Below are 18,622 nucleotides of genomic sequence, written 5' to 3'. Positions count from 1 at the left end.
AACCTTGACTCTTTTGAGAAAAAAAAAAAAAAAAAAAAAAAGTTAACTACAAAAATATACAAACAGAAAATTAAATTTTGAAAACAATACATGAACAAAATGAAAAGTCTGACAAAGAAATAGAAACAATTAGAAAATGGAAATCCAGGAGATGAAGAATACAATGACTAAACAGAAAAATGAAATAGGAAGCTTGAACAGCTGCCTTGAGGAAGTTGAAGAATCAGTGAGCTTGAAGATGGACATTTGAAATTAGTCAGAGGAGAAAATAAAAAAAGAAAAGAAAGAAGAGAAAAGGAAAGAAGAGGGGAGGGGAGGGGAGGAGGAGAAGAGGGCAGGGGAACCTATGGGGATTATGGAGCACCAACAGGAATTAAGAAGAAAAAAACAAAGTGGGAAGATCCATATTAAAGAAATAACTAATGAAAAGTTCCCTAATCAGAAGAAGGAAGCCAACATCCAGGTACATGAAGAAAGGAGATCTCCAACCAAATTCAAACCAAAGAGGAGTTGACCATAACATGTAATTATAAAACTATCAAAAATTAAAGAGAAAGAAAAAATTCTGAAAACAGCAAAAGATAATAAAGAAATCACACACAAAGGGGTACCAATAAAACTAACAGTAAACTTCTTAGCAGAAACCCCAGACCAGGAGAGAGTGGGCTGATATATTCAAACTGCTCAGAGGGAGCATTAAAAAATGCTGCCAACCAATAATACTTTACCCAGCAAAAGTGTCTTTCAAAAATAAGAAGGAAATAAAAAATTTCCCAGACAAGCAAAACTTTTACAACATCCCATAAATTTTGGCATACAGTGTTTTCATTTTTTTTGTCTAAAGATATTTTTAAATTTTCCTCTTAACTTCTCAACTGATCTATTGGTTGTTCAGAAGCATGTTGCTGATTTCAGTATACTTCTGAATTTTCTGAAATTCTTCCTGTAATTGATTTCTAGTTTCATAGAATTGTGGTCAGAAAAGGTATATGATATGATTTCAGTCTTCTTAAATTTGATACGATGTGCTTTGTGAACTAACCTATAATCTATCCCGGAAATGATCTGTGTACATTTGAGAAGATTGTGTATCCTGTTGGTGTTAAGATGGAATATTCTGGATATGTCTGTTAAGGTTCATTTCATTTAAAGTGTTGCTTAAGTCTAATGTTGCCTTATTAATTTTCTGACTACACTATCTGTTCATTATCGAAAGTGGTGCACTGAAGTTCTCTACTGTTACTGTATTACAGTCTATCTCTGTACACCCTTTAATGTTTGCTTTATATACTTAGGTGCTCCATTGTTGGGTATATATGTATTTATAATTGTTATAGCCTCTTGGCAAACTGACTACTTTATCATTATAGAATGCCTTCATTTTATTCTTTTTACAGCTTTTGACTTAAAGTCTATTTTTTTCTGCTGTAAGTATTGCTACTCCTGCTGATTTTTCGTTTCCATTTGTGTAGAATATCTTTTTCCATTTCATCACTTTCAGTCTATGTACATCCTCAAAAGTGAAGTGAGTTCCTTGTAGGTAGCATGTAGTTGGGTCTTGTGTGTGTGTGTGTGTGTCTGTGTGTGTCTGTGTGTCCATTCATTTACTCCTTGTCTTTTACAGGAGAATATAACCCATTTACACTCAGTATAATTATTGATAGGTAAAGAAAGGACTAACTTTCTCACCATTTTGTTAATTATTTTCTATTGTTAGGGTTTTTTTTTTCTTAAAGATATTTTGTTTCCTTCTTCTTCTCTTGCAATTTTCCTTTGTGGTTTGATAGTTTCCTGCAGCGGCATGTCTTGAATCTTTTGAATTTCATTTTATTTTTTGTGCATCTCGTATAGAATTTTACCTTTTGGCTATCATGAGGCTTACAAAGAATATCTTACACTTCTATTTTAACCTGATAGCAGCTTAACATTGATCAAATACAACTCAACACTTTTACCCAGCCATTTTATGTTTCTGATGTCTAAATTACATCATATTATAAAATATATCCCTTGAAAGTTTATTGTAGCTGTGGTTTCAATTAATAATTTTGTCCTTTAACCCTTGTACTAAGGATAAAATTACACTACACACCACCATTACAGTCCTAAAATATTCTGAATATTGATCATTATTACTTATACCCTTAGGTTCTGTGCTTTTATAACTTTTTTGTTATTAATTATCAGCCCTTATTTTGACATAAATAACTCCCTTTAGCAATTTCTGTAAGGTGGGCCTAGTGGTGATGAACATCCTTAATTTATGAAATGCACAGTTCTAAGAAAAAAAATTTATGGCAATAAATAGCCACATCAAAAAAGAAGACATGTTGCAAATAAACAACGTTACATCTAAAGAAAACAAAGAAAAGCAAACTAAGCTCACAGTTCACAGAAAAAAAAGAAATAATAAAGATCACAGCAGAAATAAATGAAATAGAAACTAGAAAATACAAAATATCAACAAAACTAAGTTTTTCTAAATAAAAATAAAATTAACAAATCTTTAGCTAGACTAACCAAAAGAAGAAGATAAAAGACTCAAATAAAATCAGAAATAAAAGAGAAGACATTTCAACTGACATCACAGAAACACAAAGGATCATAAATGGCTATTATAAACAATTATACAGCAAAAAAATGAATACCATGAGGAAATAAACAAATTCCTAGATACATACAACCTACAAGACTGAATCATGAAGAAATGGAAAATCTGAACTGACCAATAACGAGGAGTTTCTAGTCGTAATAAAGTCTTCCACCAACAAAAAACCTAAAACCTGACAGCTTCACTGCTGACTTCTACACAACATTTCAAGAACTAATACCAATTGTCTACAAACTATTCCAAAAAAATCAAAGAGGACAGAATACTTCCAAACTCTTCTTATGAGGCTAGCATTACTCTCTAATCCCAAAGCCAGAAAAGAACATCCCAAGAAAATATAACTACAGGTCAATATCCTTGAAGATTACAGATTTAAATCCTCAACAAAATATTAGCAAACCAAATGCTACAACACCTTACAAGGATCTTTCACAATAATCAATGGGAGTTATTTGTGGTATGCAAAGATGGTTCAAATATGCAAATCAATAAATATGATACACTACATTAACAGAACGAAACACAAAAATCATATGATCATCTCACAAAATGCAGAAAAAGCATTTGAAAAATTTAATGTCCTTTTATTAAAAAAAAAAATTAATAAGGGCCATATGTGATACCCCCACAGATAACATCATACTCAAAGGGAAAAAACTGAAAGCTTTTCCTCTGAGATATAGAGCAATCCTACTTACGGTAGCTACAAAAAAATACTTAGGGATATATTAATCGAGGTGAAATACCTGGACGCTTACAACTATAAAACATTAAAGAAAGAAATGGAAGAAAACACAAATAAATAGAAAGATATCCCATGTTCATTGACTGGAAGAATATTGTTAAAATATCCATACTACCTAAAGTGATTTAAGATTCAATGCAATCTCTATCAAAATTCCAACATTATTTCTCATAGATGTAGAAAAAAAGAATCCTAAAATTTATACGGACACACACACACACACACACACACCCCAAATAACCAAGGAAATCATAAGCAAAAAGAAGAAAACGTTCAAACTATACTACAAAGGGGTAGTAATTAAAACAGCATAGTAGTGTTTTATTTTTATAAACAGAAACATTTTATGCCTATTTGTAAACAGGCATACAAAACAGACACATTGACCAATGGAACAGAATAGAGAGTCCAGATAACAACTCACACATCTATAGTCAGTCGATTCTTGACAAAGGTAAAAAGAATATTTAACGGGAAAAGGACAATCTCATCAATAAATGATGTAGGGAAAACTGGATAGCCATATGAAATTGGACCCCTATCTCATACCACATTTTAATACTCGAAATGTATTAAAGATTTAAACATAAGACCTGAAACTATAAAACTACAAGCAGAAAACAGGGTGGAATTTATACAACACTGGTCTGGGCAACGATTTTTTGTTGTTTTTTTAGATTTGACATTAAAAGTATAGGAAACAAAAGCAAAGACAGACAAATGAGATTACATCAAACTCGAAAGCTTCTGCACATCAAATGAAACAATTAGCAGTGTGAAGGGACAACATACAGAATGAAGAAAATATCTGTAGTCCATACATCTGATAAGGGGCTAATATCCAAAATATAAGAGGAAATCAAACAACTCTATAGAAACAAAACAGATAATCCAATAAAAACGTGAGATATTGACCTGAATAGATATTTCTCCAAAGACTACATCTGAATAACTGACAAATACTTGAAAAAATGCTCACCATCACTAATCATTAGGGAGACAGAAATTAAAATCACAATTAGATATCACCTCCTATCTGGGAGAATGGCCATTATCAACAAAAACAACAAACATTTGCAAGGAGGTGGAAAAAAGGGAACTTTTGTAACCTGTTGGTAGGAATATAAATCAGCATAACCATTATGGAAACAGTATGGAGGATCCTCAAAGAACTAAAAATAGAATGACCATATGATGCCGGGTGCAGTGGCTCACACCTGTAATCCCAGCACTTTGGGAGGCCAAAGTGGGCGGATCACGAGGTCAAGAGATCGAGACCATCCTGGCTAACATGGTAAAACCCCGTCTCTACTAAAAATACAAAAAATTAGCTGGGCGTGGTGGCGGGCGCCTGTAGTCCCAGCTACTCGGGAGGCTGAGGCAGGAGAATGGCATGAACCCGGGAGGTAGAGCTTGCAGTGAGCGGAGATTGTGTCATTACACTCCAGCCTGGTCAACAGAGAGAGACTCCACCTCAAAAAAAAAAAAAAATTACCATATGATTCAGCAATCCCACTTCTAGGTATTTACCTGAAAGTTTTAATATCAGAATATGGAAGAGACATCTGTATTCTCATATTCACTGCAGCACTAGACAATACTCAAGTTATGGAATAAACAAACCTAAATGTCTATCAGAGGATAAATGAATACCAAAAAATTCATATACACACAATGGAACACTATTCAGACTTTAAAAAATAAAAATAACTTTGTAATTTGTGACATCACAGATGGAATTGGAGGATATTACCCTAAATGAAATAAGCAAGGCACAGAAAGACAAACGCCACAGTTCTCACTTAAATGTACAATCTAAATTAATTGAACTCACAGAAGCAGAGAGTAGAATGGTGGTTACCAGAGGTTGGGTGGTAGGGAGGATGGGCAGTTGATAAGGTTTGGCTGTGTCCCCACCCAAATCTCATCTCAAATTATAATCACCAGATGTTGAGGGACCTGGTGGGAGGTGATTGGATCACGGGGACAATTTCCCCCATGCTGTTCTCATAATAGTGGAGTGAGTTATCACAAGAGCTGATGGTTTTAAAAGTGTTTGGCAGTTCCCATTTCACTCTTCTCTCTCACCTACCACCATGTAAGATGTGCCTGCTTTTCCTTCTGCCATGATTGTAAGTTTCCTGAGGCCTCCACAGCCATGCAGAACTGTGGGTCAATTAAACCTCTTTTCCTTATAATGTACCTAGTCTTAGACAGTTCCTCATAGCAGTGTAAAAACGGGGTAATACAATAGTCAAAGAGTATAAAGCCTCAGTTATATATGAGAAATAAGTCTGACTTTTTTATTTTAAATCAATTGTACAGCATGCTGAACAGAGCTAACAATTGAGTACTGTACATTTCAATGTTGCCATGAATAAACAATGTTAAATACTTGAGGGGATAGATATGTTAATTAGCTTAATTTAATCATTCTGCATTGTATTCAAAATTACAATATCACTTTGAACCCCATAAGTATAAACAACCATAACCTATAATGTAAATAAATAAAATTTAACAAACAAAAAATACTGTGTATATGTGATAAGAAATATGTTTGAACTGCTCCTTGCACAGACTTGGCAAAACCCTTGAAATTTCCTGAGAGAGAGGAATGTTTTTGTTACTCATAAGGAACTGCTTTCAATTACACCTGAGTTTATAATAACGAAGTGACTTAGAGTGGGGCCTCTAGATAGCCTTAGGATGGAGCTGGTCACCAGAAACATCAAGTGATTACTAGGCTGGGATTTTCAGACCCTCCTCCCAACCCTCCATTCCTCCCATGCACCCAGACCAGGAGATTGAGCTCTATAAAAATTTGAATTGGGAGGTGTGTAAGTCCATTTTCACACTGCTGATAAAGACATACCTGAGACTCAGTAATTTATACAGGAAAAACAGTTTAATGGACTTACAGTTCCACTTGGCTGAGGAGGCCTCATAATCATGGCAGAAGGCATGGAGGAGCAATTCATGTCTTACACGGATGGCAGCAGGCAATGAGACAGAGCTTGTGCAGGGAGCCCTCCCCCTACCTTATGAAACCATCAGATCTTGTGAGACTTATTCACTATCATGAGAAAAACATGGAAAAGACCTGCCCCCATGATTCAATTACCTCCCACTGGGTCTCCCCCACAATATGTGGGAATTCAAGATCAGATTTAGGTGGAGAAATAGCCAAAACATATCGGGAGGTTTAGGAAGGAAGATCATTTGAGCCCAGGACTTTGAGGTTACAGTGAGCTATGACTGTGCTACCTGCATTCCAACCTGGGTGACAGAGTGAAACCCTGTCTCAAAAAAACAAAACTCTTGAACAAGGAGATGTGAACAGCTTCCTGTTTGGTGAACACATCATGGTGCTGAAAGGTGGCACTCCCACAGAAGGACACTGAAGGCCTGTTCCCCTCCCCCAATACCTTTCCCTATGTGTCATCTCTTATTTGGGTGTTCCTAAGTTCTATCTTTTGTACTAAACCAGTAAAGGTAAATAAAATATTTTTTGGACTTCTGTGAGCCATTATAGCAAATTACCAAATCTGAAGCATGGTATCATGGGAAACCTCGATTTATAACTGGTTGGTCAAAAGTATAGGTGACTTGGGACTTGTGACTGGCATCTGAAGTGGGGGCAATTTTGTGGGACTGAGCCCAGAACCTGTGGGATCTGACACTAACCCTAGATAGTGTTTGAATTGGACTGAGTTGTTGAGTATCCACTTGGCATCAGAGAATTGGAGTTATGACTGGCCTCCAAGGATCCCAAGTCAGTTATCTTATTCCCCCAATGGGGGAAAAAGAGAGTTTAATATAGGAACGATATTGGAATAATCATGATCAGCAGATTCTCTGCCAGTTCTTCTCCTGATGAAAAGGGCCTGGAGCTGAATTATATACACTGAATCACTCAGCAGAAAGCTCAGCTAATGGCTGTTTGAAATTGAACTTTGATAGTTTCAAAATTCTACTACCATTCTGTTAGATTCCCAAGTGCTGGCCTCTCCAACATTTGAATGAAGCAAGCAACAAAATTAATCCAGATTAGAAGTCATTTGTTATCAAGGTATCACAATTTAGGAGGCTGTGCTTCTACAAGGGTAGTGTCTGATAGCACTTAAGTTAACTGCAAAATTGGCACTATCTCCAGAGGCAGCAGTGAAACAAGGCCACACAGCTAAAAGGGTTTCTTTAAATTACCTTATTGATCAGAAAGATTAATCAATTGGTGGCCTCTTTATGGCTACAACTTAATATCAATTTTGAAACGAAATACTAAAAAAAGATTGTCAGAATTCTTCAAAGGATTCTGAAATAGCACTAAATCAAACATGTTCCTGCTTTATAAAGTACAATGAAGTGAAAAAGAAGTGAAATTATCAATAATCTTCAAACTTCAGAACAATCAAGAATGATTATCTTATTAGAAATAAGTTGGAAATGTTACATGCATCAACAATCTTCAAACTACAGAACTATCACGAAAAATTTTCTCATTAGGGAGAAGTTGGGAATGTTATATGTCTTAGAAAAAAATATTATTTTTAATCAAACACTTCCCCAAAAGAATGAGTGAAATGTTTATTAACAAATGAAGCCACACTACTTTGTGCAAGTGAAGCAATTTTGCACTGCAAAATTTAAAATGCTGATCTGAAAGTTGTTCAAAGTTAAGTTAGTTTCAGAGTCACTTAATATGTTTTAAAAATTCCCATTAAGTTGAAATAACGAACTGAAATCAATCTGCAGAATGTTAGTTGTAAAAATTCCACTCCATCCACCAATCATTCATTAAGGAAGCAGTATGTGGAAACTCTGTGTTCAATAAGAACTCCAGCAGATCAAGAAAAAAAAAGGAATTTTCATCCACTTCAGAGAACATGACACTACAGAGTTCTACATAAATTATAATTAAACTTGGTATTTAAAAAAAGTAAATATATACAAGATAGTATATAATTTTGCTACAGCAGAGTTAAAGTAGTAATAAAATAATGACAGGATACGCCAAATACTTGCTAAATGACATACAAAGATGCTATATTTTCTAAGGTAAAAAAATTACAGGACCAATATACACAAAAATAAGAGGTATAAGAGAAGGTTTGCCTGAGGAATCCAATGTTCAGAAAATGAAATATCAACAATCAACTAGTAGATTCACCAGTAGCAATGACGATACAATTCCAATGCCTTGAAAATTATCTTTCCTTAACAATTGAAATGCATATTATTAAATTCAATTCTGCCTGCATAAATATTCCACTTTGGCCAAGGTACAAGAATGCCCAATGAAACATCAGAAATACAAAATATCCAGAAAAATGAGGTACATGCTTTTTATTTTAACAAGGCATGTAGCTCCAAACCAAGTGAAGAGACATAGACCAAAATACATTACTAAATTACTAAATTTTCAAAGATAAGATTGTATTAATTTTTTCATGTATTTTAGTATGACATCTTGCTTGCTGAAACAATGAACACGCTATGACCTGGAAAAAAATTTTTTTTTTTTTTGACACAAGGTCTCACGCTGTCACCCAGACTGGAGTACAGTGGCACCATCTCGGCTCACTGCAACCTCCAACTCTCAGGCTCAAGTAATTCTCCTGCGTCAGCCTCCCGAGCAGCTGGGATTACAGGCATGCACCGCCACATCCAGCTAATTTTTGTATTTTTAGTAGAGATGGAGTTTCACTATGTTGGCCAGGCTAGTCTTGAACTCCTGACCTCAAATAATCTACCTGCCTTGGCCTCCCAAAGTGCTGGGATTACAAGTGTAAGCCACTGTGCACGGCCAACCAGGACAAATTTTATAGGGCTGTTGTTATTTAGAAATGCTTTTTTTTTTTTTTTTTGGAGACAGGGTCTTACTCTGCCACCCAGGCTGGAGTGCAGTGGCACAATCTCAGCTCGCTGCAACCTCTGCCTCCCAGGTTCAAGCGATTCTCATGCCTCAGCCTCCCAAGTAGCTGGGATTACAGGCGGGCACCACCACTCCTGGCTAATTTTTGTATGTTTGGTAGAGATGAGGTTTCACCATGTTGGCCAGGCTGGACTTGAACTTCTGACCTCAGGTGATCCACCTGCCTTGGCCTACCAAAGTCCTGGGATTACAGGTGTGAGCCACCACACCTGGCCTAGAAATGCCTGATTTTTTAATTAAACCTTGTTTAGAGGTTATATAAAACAGAGATATCTATTTAGCTCATGGCCAAAAAAATTCAACCAAGTTAGAACATTCCAGAATATAAAGATCATGTTTAGGCAGTTAGGTAAGAATATTTGGTTCAGGTATGTCTGATTTAATATCTAAGGGATTTCTTTGACTCAGGACAAAATGAGAAAGAGAGAGCATCAGCCAATGACTTAGAAAACTGTTTTTGAAAAAAAAAAACAACCAGATAAAAACTAAGAAATTAAATTAAGGCACATACACAGTTGATCGCTGAACAACTGAAGGTTTGTTCTGTGTGGGTCCACTTACACACAAAAGTTTTTCAATAAAAGTTATACCAAGTGTGTTTGCCTCTCCTGCCTCCTCTTCCACCTCCTCTACCTTTGCCACCTCTGCCACCCCAGAGATAGCGAGATCTATCCTTCTCTTCCTCCTCCTCCCCAGGCAGCTCAACATGAAGAAAAGAATGAAGACCTTCATGATGATTGACTTCCACTTAATGAATAGTAAATATATTTTCCCTTCATTATGATTTTCTTAGTAACATTTACTTTTTTCTAGCTCACTTTATTGTAAGTTTACAGTACATAATGCATGTAACACACAAAATTTATAACAGTTGATCAACTGTTTATGTTATTGATGAGGTTTCTGGTCAACAATAAACCATTAGTAGTTAAGTTTTGAGGGAGCCAAAAGTTATACATGGATTTTCAACTGCTTGAGAGGTTGGCGTCCCTAACCCCTGTATTGTTCAAGGGTCAACTCTATAGCTAATTACAACGTATGCTACTATATGGACTTAATAAATCATTCACTTCTTCTAAGAACTCATACAATATTATGAAGTGGTTAAATAATTAGATTACTATTTAAAAGTCACCAATTGCTACCATTAGAAAGGAGAAGCAATGAGAAAACAAGTCCTGATACCCATGTTTTATGTTCTTAAGATTGTTTCAAGACTCTCGTTCAAAGAATTGCTAAGCTTAAACTTCTTCTAGAAGTCTGCAAAAGAATGTAAGATTGTGTGGTTCTAATGACTTGATATAAAAGCTCAAATGTCTAATTCACATCAAAAAGCTCTTTGTTAAAATATAGTAATATTCAGATGGGAATTAACAGTGGTGATTTATGATATGATTTTGTACTGAGACATGTTTGTCAGATAATGATAACAAGGTCAATTTTCCTTATCACATCTAAAGTGTAAAAACTTCTATTTTCTATGTTGCCATTTAAGAAGCTCTCAGAGTATAAACTTTTGTCTCCCCAAATTAATATCTAAGTCATGATAAGCCAATTTCTCCTTAAGAACAATGTTGAAAATGAAGGGTTGGTTCCTAAACACAACACTAGGCAAATTTTTAAAATTCAATTTATAGATGAGTCTCATAGCACAGCTAATTTACAAATTTATAAATAGCAACGATACTGTCATTTTTATGTTAAACCCATACATGGAACTCTATTAGTATACTGTATCATATAAGCATCTACCGAAAAATTACCAAAAAAAAAATCACAAACTTTTAACTTTAACTTTTTAAGTGCCTTGAAGTTTAGACAGATGTAATTTTATTTTCCCTGAGCAGCTGTTCATTTGGACATATTCCGTATTTATTGATATACTGTGTCCAATGCTAGGGTCATATTTCTTAAACAGGAACTTGGCAACTTCCAAATTCTATGGTAAATATTGACATGTCTCAGCATGTCAATATTTATACTGTCAAGACTTTGACAAATTTCAACAATGGTTGCATCTTATTTCTTAGCAGCCATGTGCTTTTCTGTTTCAATTGAGCAAGTTCTTCTTTATCTCATAAAATCCTCATTCACTGCTCAGGTAAAATTACAAGTAAGTTAATAGCATCCTCTCACACAAGACCAGACTGAACTCTTTGCTTACTTCAACATTTTAGTCACTTCTGTAGGATTAGCAAAGCTATGGAAATGAACACAAATTCAGGATACAATGTCCTCCAGGTAGTATTTGTTTTTGATTACTTAATCTCAAGCATAATTATCATTTGCAACCACATTACTAATGTGGAAGCCTTTTCAGAATCTATACAGGTAATCTATTTCCTTTTTTGTTAATCTTAAGGGCTAGGTAAAGATAAAACTGGTTTAGTTTATAGGCTGCGACAACAATGATCGATATTCAGAGGGCAATTTGAATTCAGAATGCCAATCAAAGAGTAGTTGGGAAGTCTAGCTCATTATCTAGGATTAAACAAACAGTAGTTTAAATGCAAAATTAGTTTACTTAATTTTGTGTTACATGTCAGAGATACTGTTAACAAACTAATCATAATTAAAACAATCTTAAGAGCAAATTTCTGTATTGCTGAAAGAAAATCTTTGCAACATCTTTAAATACTCTGGGATTTCCCAGTGGTACACAAGCAGAAGTTTAATGTAATACGAAGTTATTGGTAGTAATGGCATCTAGTGAAAACATAAATGCCTCATGAACAGTTTGGAATTTTGGCATGTATTTCTTCTTTGGCATGTATTTCTTCTTACTGGCAACACAAACCTCAAGAACATTTTTCTCCCCAAAAGTGCCTAATTTCATCAACATTAAAAATTTGCTGTCTACAACTGAACCCTGATCAATGATTTCAGCCAATGCCTTAGAAAAAAGCACAACTCATTTTCATCAGGGCTGTGAGCTTCAACAATGACAAGGAACAAATTATCCAGGGCTATAAAATGCATTAACTCCCTCCTACTTGTATAAAAGGATACAGTACCTTTCAATTATTTTAAAGACAGCCACCTTTCTCCTAAGAAACAAGGAATAGCAAATAAGCCATTGATTTTACACTCAAAAGACCCAGGTTGAAATCAAAACTATGCTTCATAGCTGAGTGTCTTTCATCATGCCATTAATGCATTAAAACATTCACTGATTACTTCCAATGTACCAGGATTTTATATCCCAAAGATCAGTAAGACACATTCGCAACTCTCTACTGAAATAGAGACACCCAAAGAGAATTATAATATAAGTTTGTAAAATACAGAGGTAGGGAGGGAGCTCCTCCAAAAAGCAGCACTCACCCTGTCCTAACATTTTAGGAAAGGCTTCCTTGAGTTACATCTAATATTATATGACTCTTTAAAGAGAAATGGTTAGGTGAAAACAACTTAGGGGTAGAGGAAGAAAGACAAGGAAGGGTATTCCAAGTAGAAGAGTTTACGTGAGTAAAGGCTTAGAGGCAAGAAATAGCATGATATACGGAAGTGATAAATAATTCAGTGTTTCAGACTGCAAATCAAAAATTACAGGTTCATGGTCAAGTGTGGTGGCTCATGCCTATAAATCCCAGCACTTTGGGAGGTCGAGCCAGGTGGATCACTTGAGGTCAGGAGTTCCAGACCAGCCTGGCCAACATGGTGAAACCCCATCTGTACTAAAAACACAAAAAAATTGCTGGGCATGGTGGTATGTACCTGTAATCTCAACTACTCAGGAGGCTGAGACGGGAGAATTGCTGGAACCCAGGAGGCAGAGGTTGCAGTGAGTAGAAATTGTACCACTGCACTCCAGCCTGGGAAACAGAGCAAGACTCCATCTCCAAAAAAAAAAAAAATTACAGATTCAAACACCAATCAAGTCAGTCATTCCTTTAACCAAAACCTACTGCGTACTTGCCTCACACAAATGCTTTAGAATGTGGCATAAGACAACAAAACAGATAAAAATGCCTGCCGTCATGGATTTTACATTTTAATAGGGGAACACAATTAAAAATACATGTAACAAATATGTAAAATATATATAGAATAATGATAAATGTTGGAGTAAAAAGAGGAGAGAAAACAGGGTGGAGGAGACTGAGAGTATAGGGGTAGGGGCTATGGAAGTTGCAAAGCTGCAATTTAGGGAGGTTGGGGATATGTTTTACTGCAAAGGTGACATTTGAGCAACATGTAAAAGATATGAAGGAATTAGCTGTATGGATCCAAAAGCATTCTGGATAGAAGAAGCAGTCAGTGCAAAGGCCCTATGGTAGAAGCAGGTCTGGTGTGCTTAAGAAACAGGGTGGTAAGTGTGGCTGAAACAAAGGGAGAGAGAACACAAAGACATGCAGTCAGAGAGGTAATGAGAGACCAAATCATGTAGAGCAGAGGTATCTGATCGTTTGACTTCCTTAGGCCACAAGGGAGGAAGAATTGTCTCGGGCCACACATAAAATGCACTAACACTAATGATACCTAAAGAGCTCAAAAAATATATATCTCATAATGTTTTAAGAAAGTTTACAAATTTGTGGTGGGCTGCATTCAAAGCCGTCATAGGCCACAGGGAGCCTGTGGGCTACAAGTTGGACAAGACTGATGTAGACTATCGTAAGCCAACGTAAGGCTGTTAGCTTCTACTATGAATCAAATGATTCACGAAAGGTTTTTAAGCAAAAAAGTAATGTTACATTCTTCTGTATATTATTTTGGAATAATTCTGAATTTACAGAAGAGTTGCAAAGATAATAGAAAGTTCCCTCCCTTCACCCAGTTTCTTCTAATGTTAACATCTTATACTACCACGGTGCATTTATCAAAACTAAGAAACCAACACTGATGCATTTCTATCAAGTAAACCATAGACTTTATTTGGATTTCACCAGTTTTTCCACTAATAACCTCTTTCTGTTTCAGGATCCAATCTAGGGTAACATACTGCATTTAGAATCTTACATGTAAATGTACAATTTTTGATTTATATTTTAAAAGTATCACTCTGGCTGACATATGAGAATAGACTGTAGGGAGGCAAGGACTGAAAAAAGCAGAGACTAGAACACAATTACTGTAATGCAAGCAACAAATGATACAGGATAATAACAAAAAATCCGAGCAAGAGATGATCAGTATACTAATAGCAGAAATAGTAGAAAACTGTTGAATTCTAGATATACTTCATAGAAAAAGCCAACAGGAATTGTTGGAATACAAGAGAAAGTAAGGAGTCAAGGATGACTCCAAAGATTCAACTGAGCAACTGGCTGTATAAAGCTGCCATCAATTCAGATGAGAAGGAATGGGAAAGGTTTGGGAGGAAAGGAGTTCGGTCTGGGACATCAGAGTTCAAGATATCTTTTAAATATGCAAATGAAGATGCAGAGGTAGAAAAAGAGGAATTGGGACTTGGAGCATAGAAAACTCTCTGGAGGATTTTTGTTGCAGAGAAGAGCAAACAAATGGGGTTGAAAATGGAGAAAGGTTAAGAGGTTTACAACTTGACATTCTAGGATACATATAAATAGTAAAATGGTTACTTTAGTGAAGGAGATTAACACCTACCATCCACCTTATTTTTTGTGTGTGACAAGGGCAGCTAAAAATCTACTTATTTAACAAAAATCCCTAACACAATAAAATTGTATTAACTTTGGTCCTCACGTATATTTCAGACTGAATTCAAAAGCCATGTGGGAAGAGAATGAAAACAAGGGGGGAGAAAAAAAGGACTAACACTCGAACACGGAAAAACCTCTACCTGAGGTTAGGGAGGCTAGCTGAGGATGAGAGGAAAAAAGTAGAACAATTGTCTTTCAATATATGTGAATAACAGTGAATGAAAAAAGGAAGGTAATGTAAAAGGTAATGTAAATCAACCCTATCATTAACATTAGCAACAAAGTAAAAAGAGAAAATGGGAAGAAAGTGGTCTGGTGATATAAATGCAATACCAACTTAACACTAAAACCTAATACTCTCCTTATCCAAGGGTGTACATCCCAAGGCCCCAGGGGAAGGCTGAACCCAACTGCCTTCAATCTGAGCATGTTTCTTTTCACATCTTCTACCCACAAATTTAATTCCTTTTTTATCTTAACTAAGCTTTTATCACACACTATGACTACAAGTTTGGCAGTCTGAGGTGTGACGGCAAAACTAGCATAAATTTCTTTTTGCTTATTCACAATTTTACAGATAGATTTGTTCTTACCATAGATCTTAGCAACATCAACATATGATATTTTTTTCTTCCTTATTAAGTGGAGAACTTTCACTTTTTTGCTTAAAAGAGGCACTTTACAGCTACTCTTCGGCATAACCAAATTGCCAGCATCATTACCCTTGTGCTTTGAAGCAATAATTAAGTAAAATAAGTATTCCTAAAACACACGCACTGTGATACCACCTCCATCAATCTGATAACCAAGCAACTAAAAGGCAAGAAGCTGTATACAGCAGGGATATGCTGAACAAAGAGATGATTCATGGCCCCGGGCTGAATGGAATGGGATGGAATAAGATTTCATCACAACTCAGAAAGGCATGCCATTTAAAATGTATGAAATATTTCTGGAATTTTTTTTTTTTTAATTGAGATGGAGACTCGCTCTGTTGCCCACACAGGACTGCAGTGGCACAATCTTGGCTCACTGCAGCCTCCACCTCCTGGGTTCAATTGATTATCCTGCCTCAGTCTCCTGAGTAGCTGGGACTACAGGCATATGCCACCACACCTGGCTAAGTTTTGTATTTTAGTAGAGATGGGGTTTCACCATGTTGGCCAGGCTGGTCTCGAACTCCTGACCTCAAGTGATCCGCCCACTTCGGCCTCCCAAAGTGCTGGAATTACAGGCATGAGCCACCGCAACTCGCTGGAATTTTCTACTTAATATTTTCAGGCTGTGGTTGATCATAGGTAACTGAAACTGTCAAAATCAAAACCTGAGATAAGGAGGGACTACTGTATTTAGTGCCTAATATATGCAATTCAACAATTCCTCCATTATAATTCCTCCTCTCCAGAGACTTTTAATTTACCAAAGCCATGCACAATAATAGCCAACACTTTCTGAGGGCTTACTGTATGCCAAACACTTGCCTAGATGATTTACTTGTAATAACTCGTTTAATCCTCATAACACTGAGGACACCTGTGCACTGGCTCCACAGAAAAATATAAATATCCACTATTTTTACATATGATTCAAATATACCCAAGAAACCAAAGTTGGAAATATTCTTCCAGATGCAGGTGAGATAATAATTTTTAAACAGGTCAGACGCGGTACGGTGGCTTACACCTGTAATCCCAGCACTTTGGGAGGCTGAGATGGGAGGATCACTTGAGCCCAGGAGTTAGAGACCAGCCTAGTCAACATAGTGAGCCCCGTCTCTACAAAAAATAAAATAAAATTAGCCAAGTACGGTGGCATACACCCATGGTCCCGGCTACTGGGGATACTGAGAGAAGAGGATAGATCGCTTCTGCCCAGGAGGTTGAGGCTGCAGTGAGCCATGATTGTGCCACTGTACTCCACCCTGGGCAACAGAGCAAGATCGTGTCTCAAAAATAAAAATAAATAATAATTTTTGAACAAAGGAATAACATAGTCAGATTTTATTTCTAGTAAGGAAAGGATCCAAGATGGTTTTAAATGAGGATTCATTGCAAAGCTGCCAGAGAGACTTTTGAAATTGTGATATAATCTGAAAACCAAAAAGTAGGGGGTTTATGTAAGACGATGCAGCTAAACTACCACCTCCCAAAAAAACTCACGTCAGATTAACTTTGATGTTTTATATAAATGCAATAAACATTATACGTATTTGTTCAGCCTCATTTATTGGCACATGTGTTTCTCTCCATGGATAACTTAAAAACTGGCAATGTCGTTCTTTACTATTTTGAAGCTCAGGTACGTAAGAAGCCATGGCCTAAAGTTAATTAAAATATATAGACATAGCAAATCAATTGTGATCTCTAACAAGTTAAGCTTTCTGATGCTCTTCACAGGTAGCCTGAAGCAGAGCTTCATACAGAAGTATTACTCTTAAGTGTAACAAAGATCAAGACAATCTTCACATGAAAGCAAGGGCAGTTATTTCTACAGACACATTTACTACCCTAAAAGCCAAGCTCGGTAAGTTGCACAACGTAATTTCCATAGCTAAACCAGGTTTGTTTAATTTGAATGGCAGGACCTAAAAGGTATAATATAAAGGAATTACAAGACAGAACATTAAAAGACTTTTTTCTTCCTTAGGTGGAGAGTACTGTATTTTTTTATACCTTTCTTATTCCCCTCTCCCACAACGTTATTAAATTCCTTAAAAGAACAGACCATCTTTGTTCCTATGCTGCAATCTCAAGATCTATGAATAAAGCAGGCACCCAGTAAATACTTGCTAATTTGTGTAATCGACCAACTCTTGACAATTCAATATAACAGACTCAAATATCAAGTTAGTTAGAGTCTAAAACAAAACCTTTGTGTGCCCCAGTGAACGATGTAAACACAAATAGCAGAATCCCAAATCTTCTAATCATTTGTGTTGCCCTAAATACAAAAGGGTCTCATAGGCCGAATACAGCTCATAAACCAACATCTCACGTGAGTTATCTTCTCTCTATCCACCTTCTAAGTCAATAAATAAAAAATTGAAAACATTCTGAAAGGAACCCTCTGCTGCCTGAGAAAAAATACACCACACATTTAGAGCCAAAAGGTTGCCTTAAGGGGGCAAAGAGTGAAAAACTCTCCTTTCTAATACTTTATCAGAATTCCAAGAACTACGCAAATTCAAACACGTCAAAGCTCCTGTTTCTCCATCGATAAAACGTAGAAAGAAAAACGTGCGTGCGTGTGTGTGTGTGTGTGTGTAACAGAACCTCACCTAATGGGATAATTAAAATCAGAAAAAGCTAAATTCTACTACTGATTAAAAGTTGGCTTGTCATTTGTCTTGCCAGTTGATCTCTCTAAAGTACCTATCAATTGCTGCAGTCCGTAAAGGGCAGTTCCTTCCCATTGGTTACCACAGAAAGTTCTTTCCTGACCCCAAATTGCCTAGTACGTTTCAGTCACGATGCCTGGATGGAACCCACAGTTTACCAATATCTGGGGACTGAAAGGACAGGCTGCTGTTGGGGAAATGCTCAAAGAGCCTACTCAACACTACCCTCTGGATTCAACTGTCCTCCCAATCCCACAACCAACACAGAGCATTTCAAAAGTGCTTCGCATTCCCAAGAATCCCCCAGATGCAAATGGAGAAACTGAAAAGAGGGTGAACAGGTAGGTTCGCACCCTGAGGATGATGCCGG

At 36.3% G+C, this 18,622-nt stretch overlaps 1 protein-coding gene across 7 annotated transcripts in view; it reads right to left on the bottom strand.

The window, feature by feature from the left end:
- XRCC4 (X-ray repair cross complementing 4) overlaps window positions 1-18,622 on the bottom strand; it is a 321,280-nt gene that overhangs the window by 302,272 nt on the left and 386 nt on the right. The window lies entirely within an intron of this gene.

This window comes from Piliocolobus tephrosceles, chromosome 4, assembly GCF_002776525.5.
Source record: "Piliocolobus tephrosceles isolate RC106 chromosome 4, ASM277652v3, whole genome shotgun sequence".
Taxonomy (NCBI): Eukaryota; Metazoa; Chordata; class Mammalia; order Primates; family Cercopithecidae; genus Piliocolobus; species Piliocolobus tephrosceles.
Note: the sequence above shows the minus strand (reverse complement) of the source record. Positions and strands in the feature narration are given on the sequence as shown.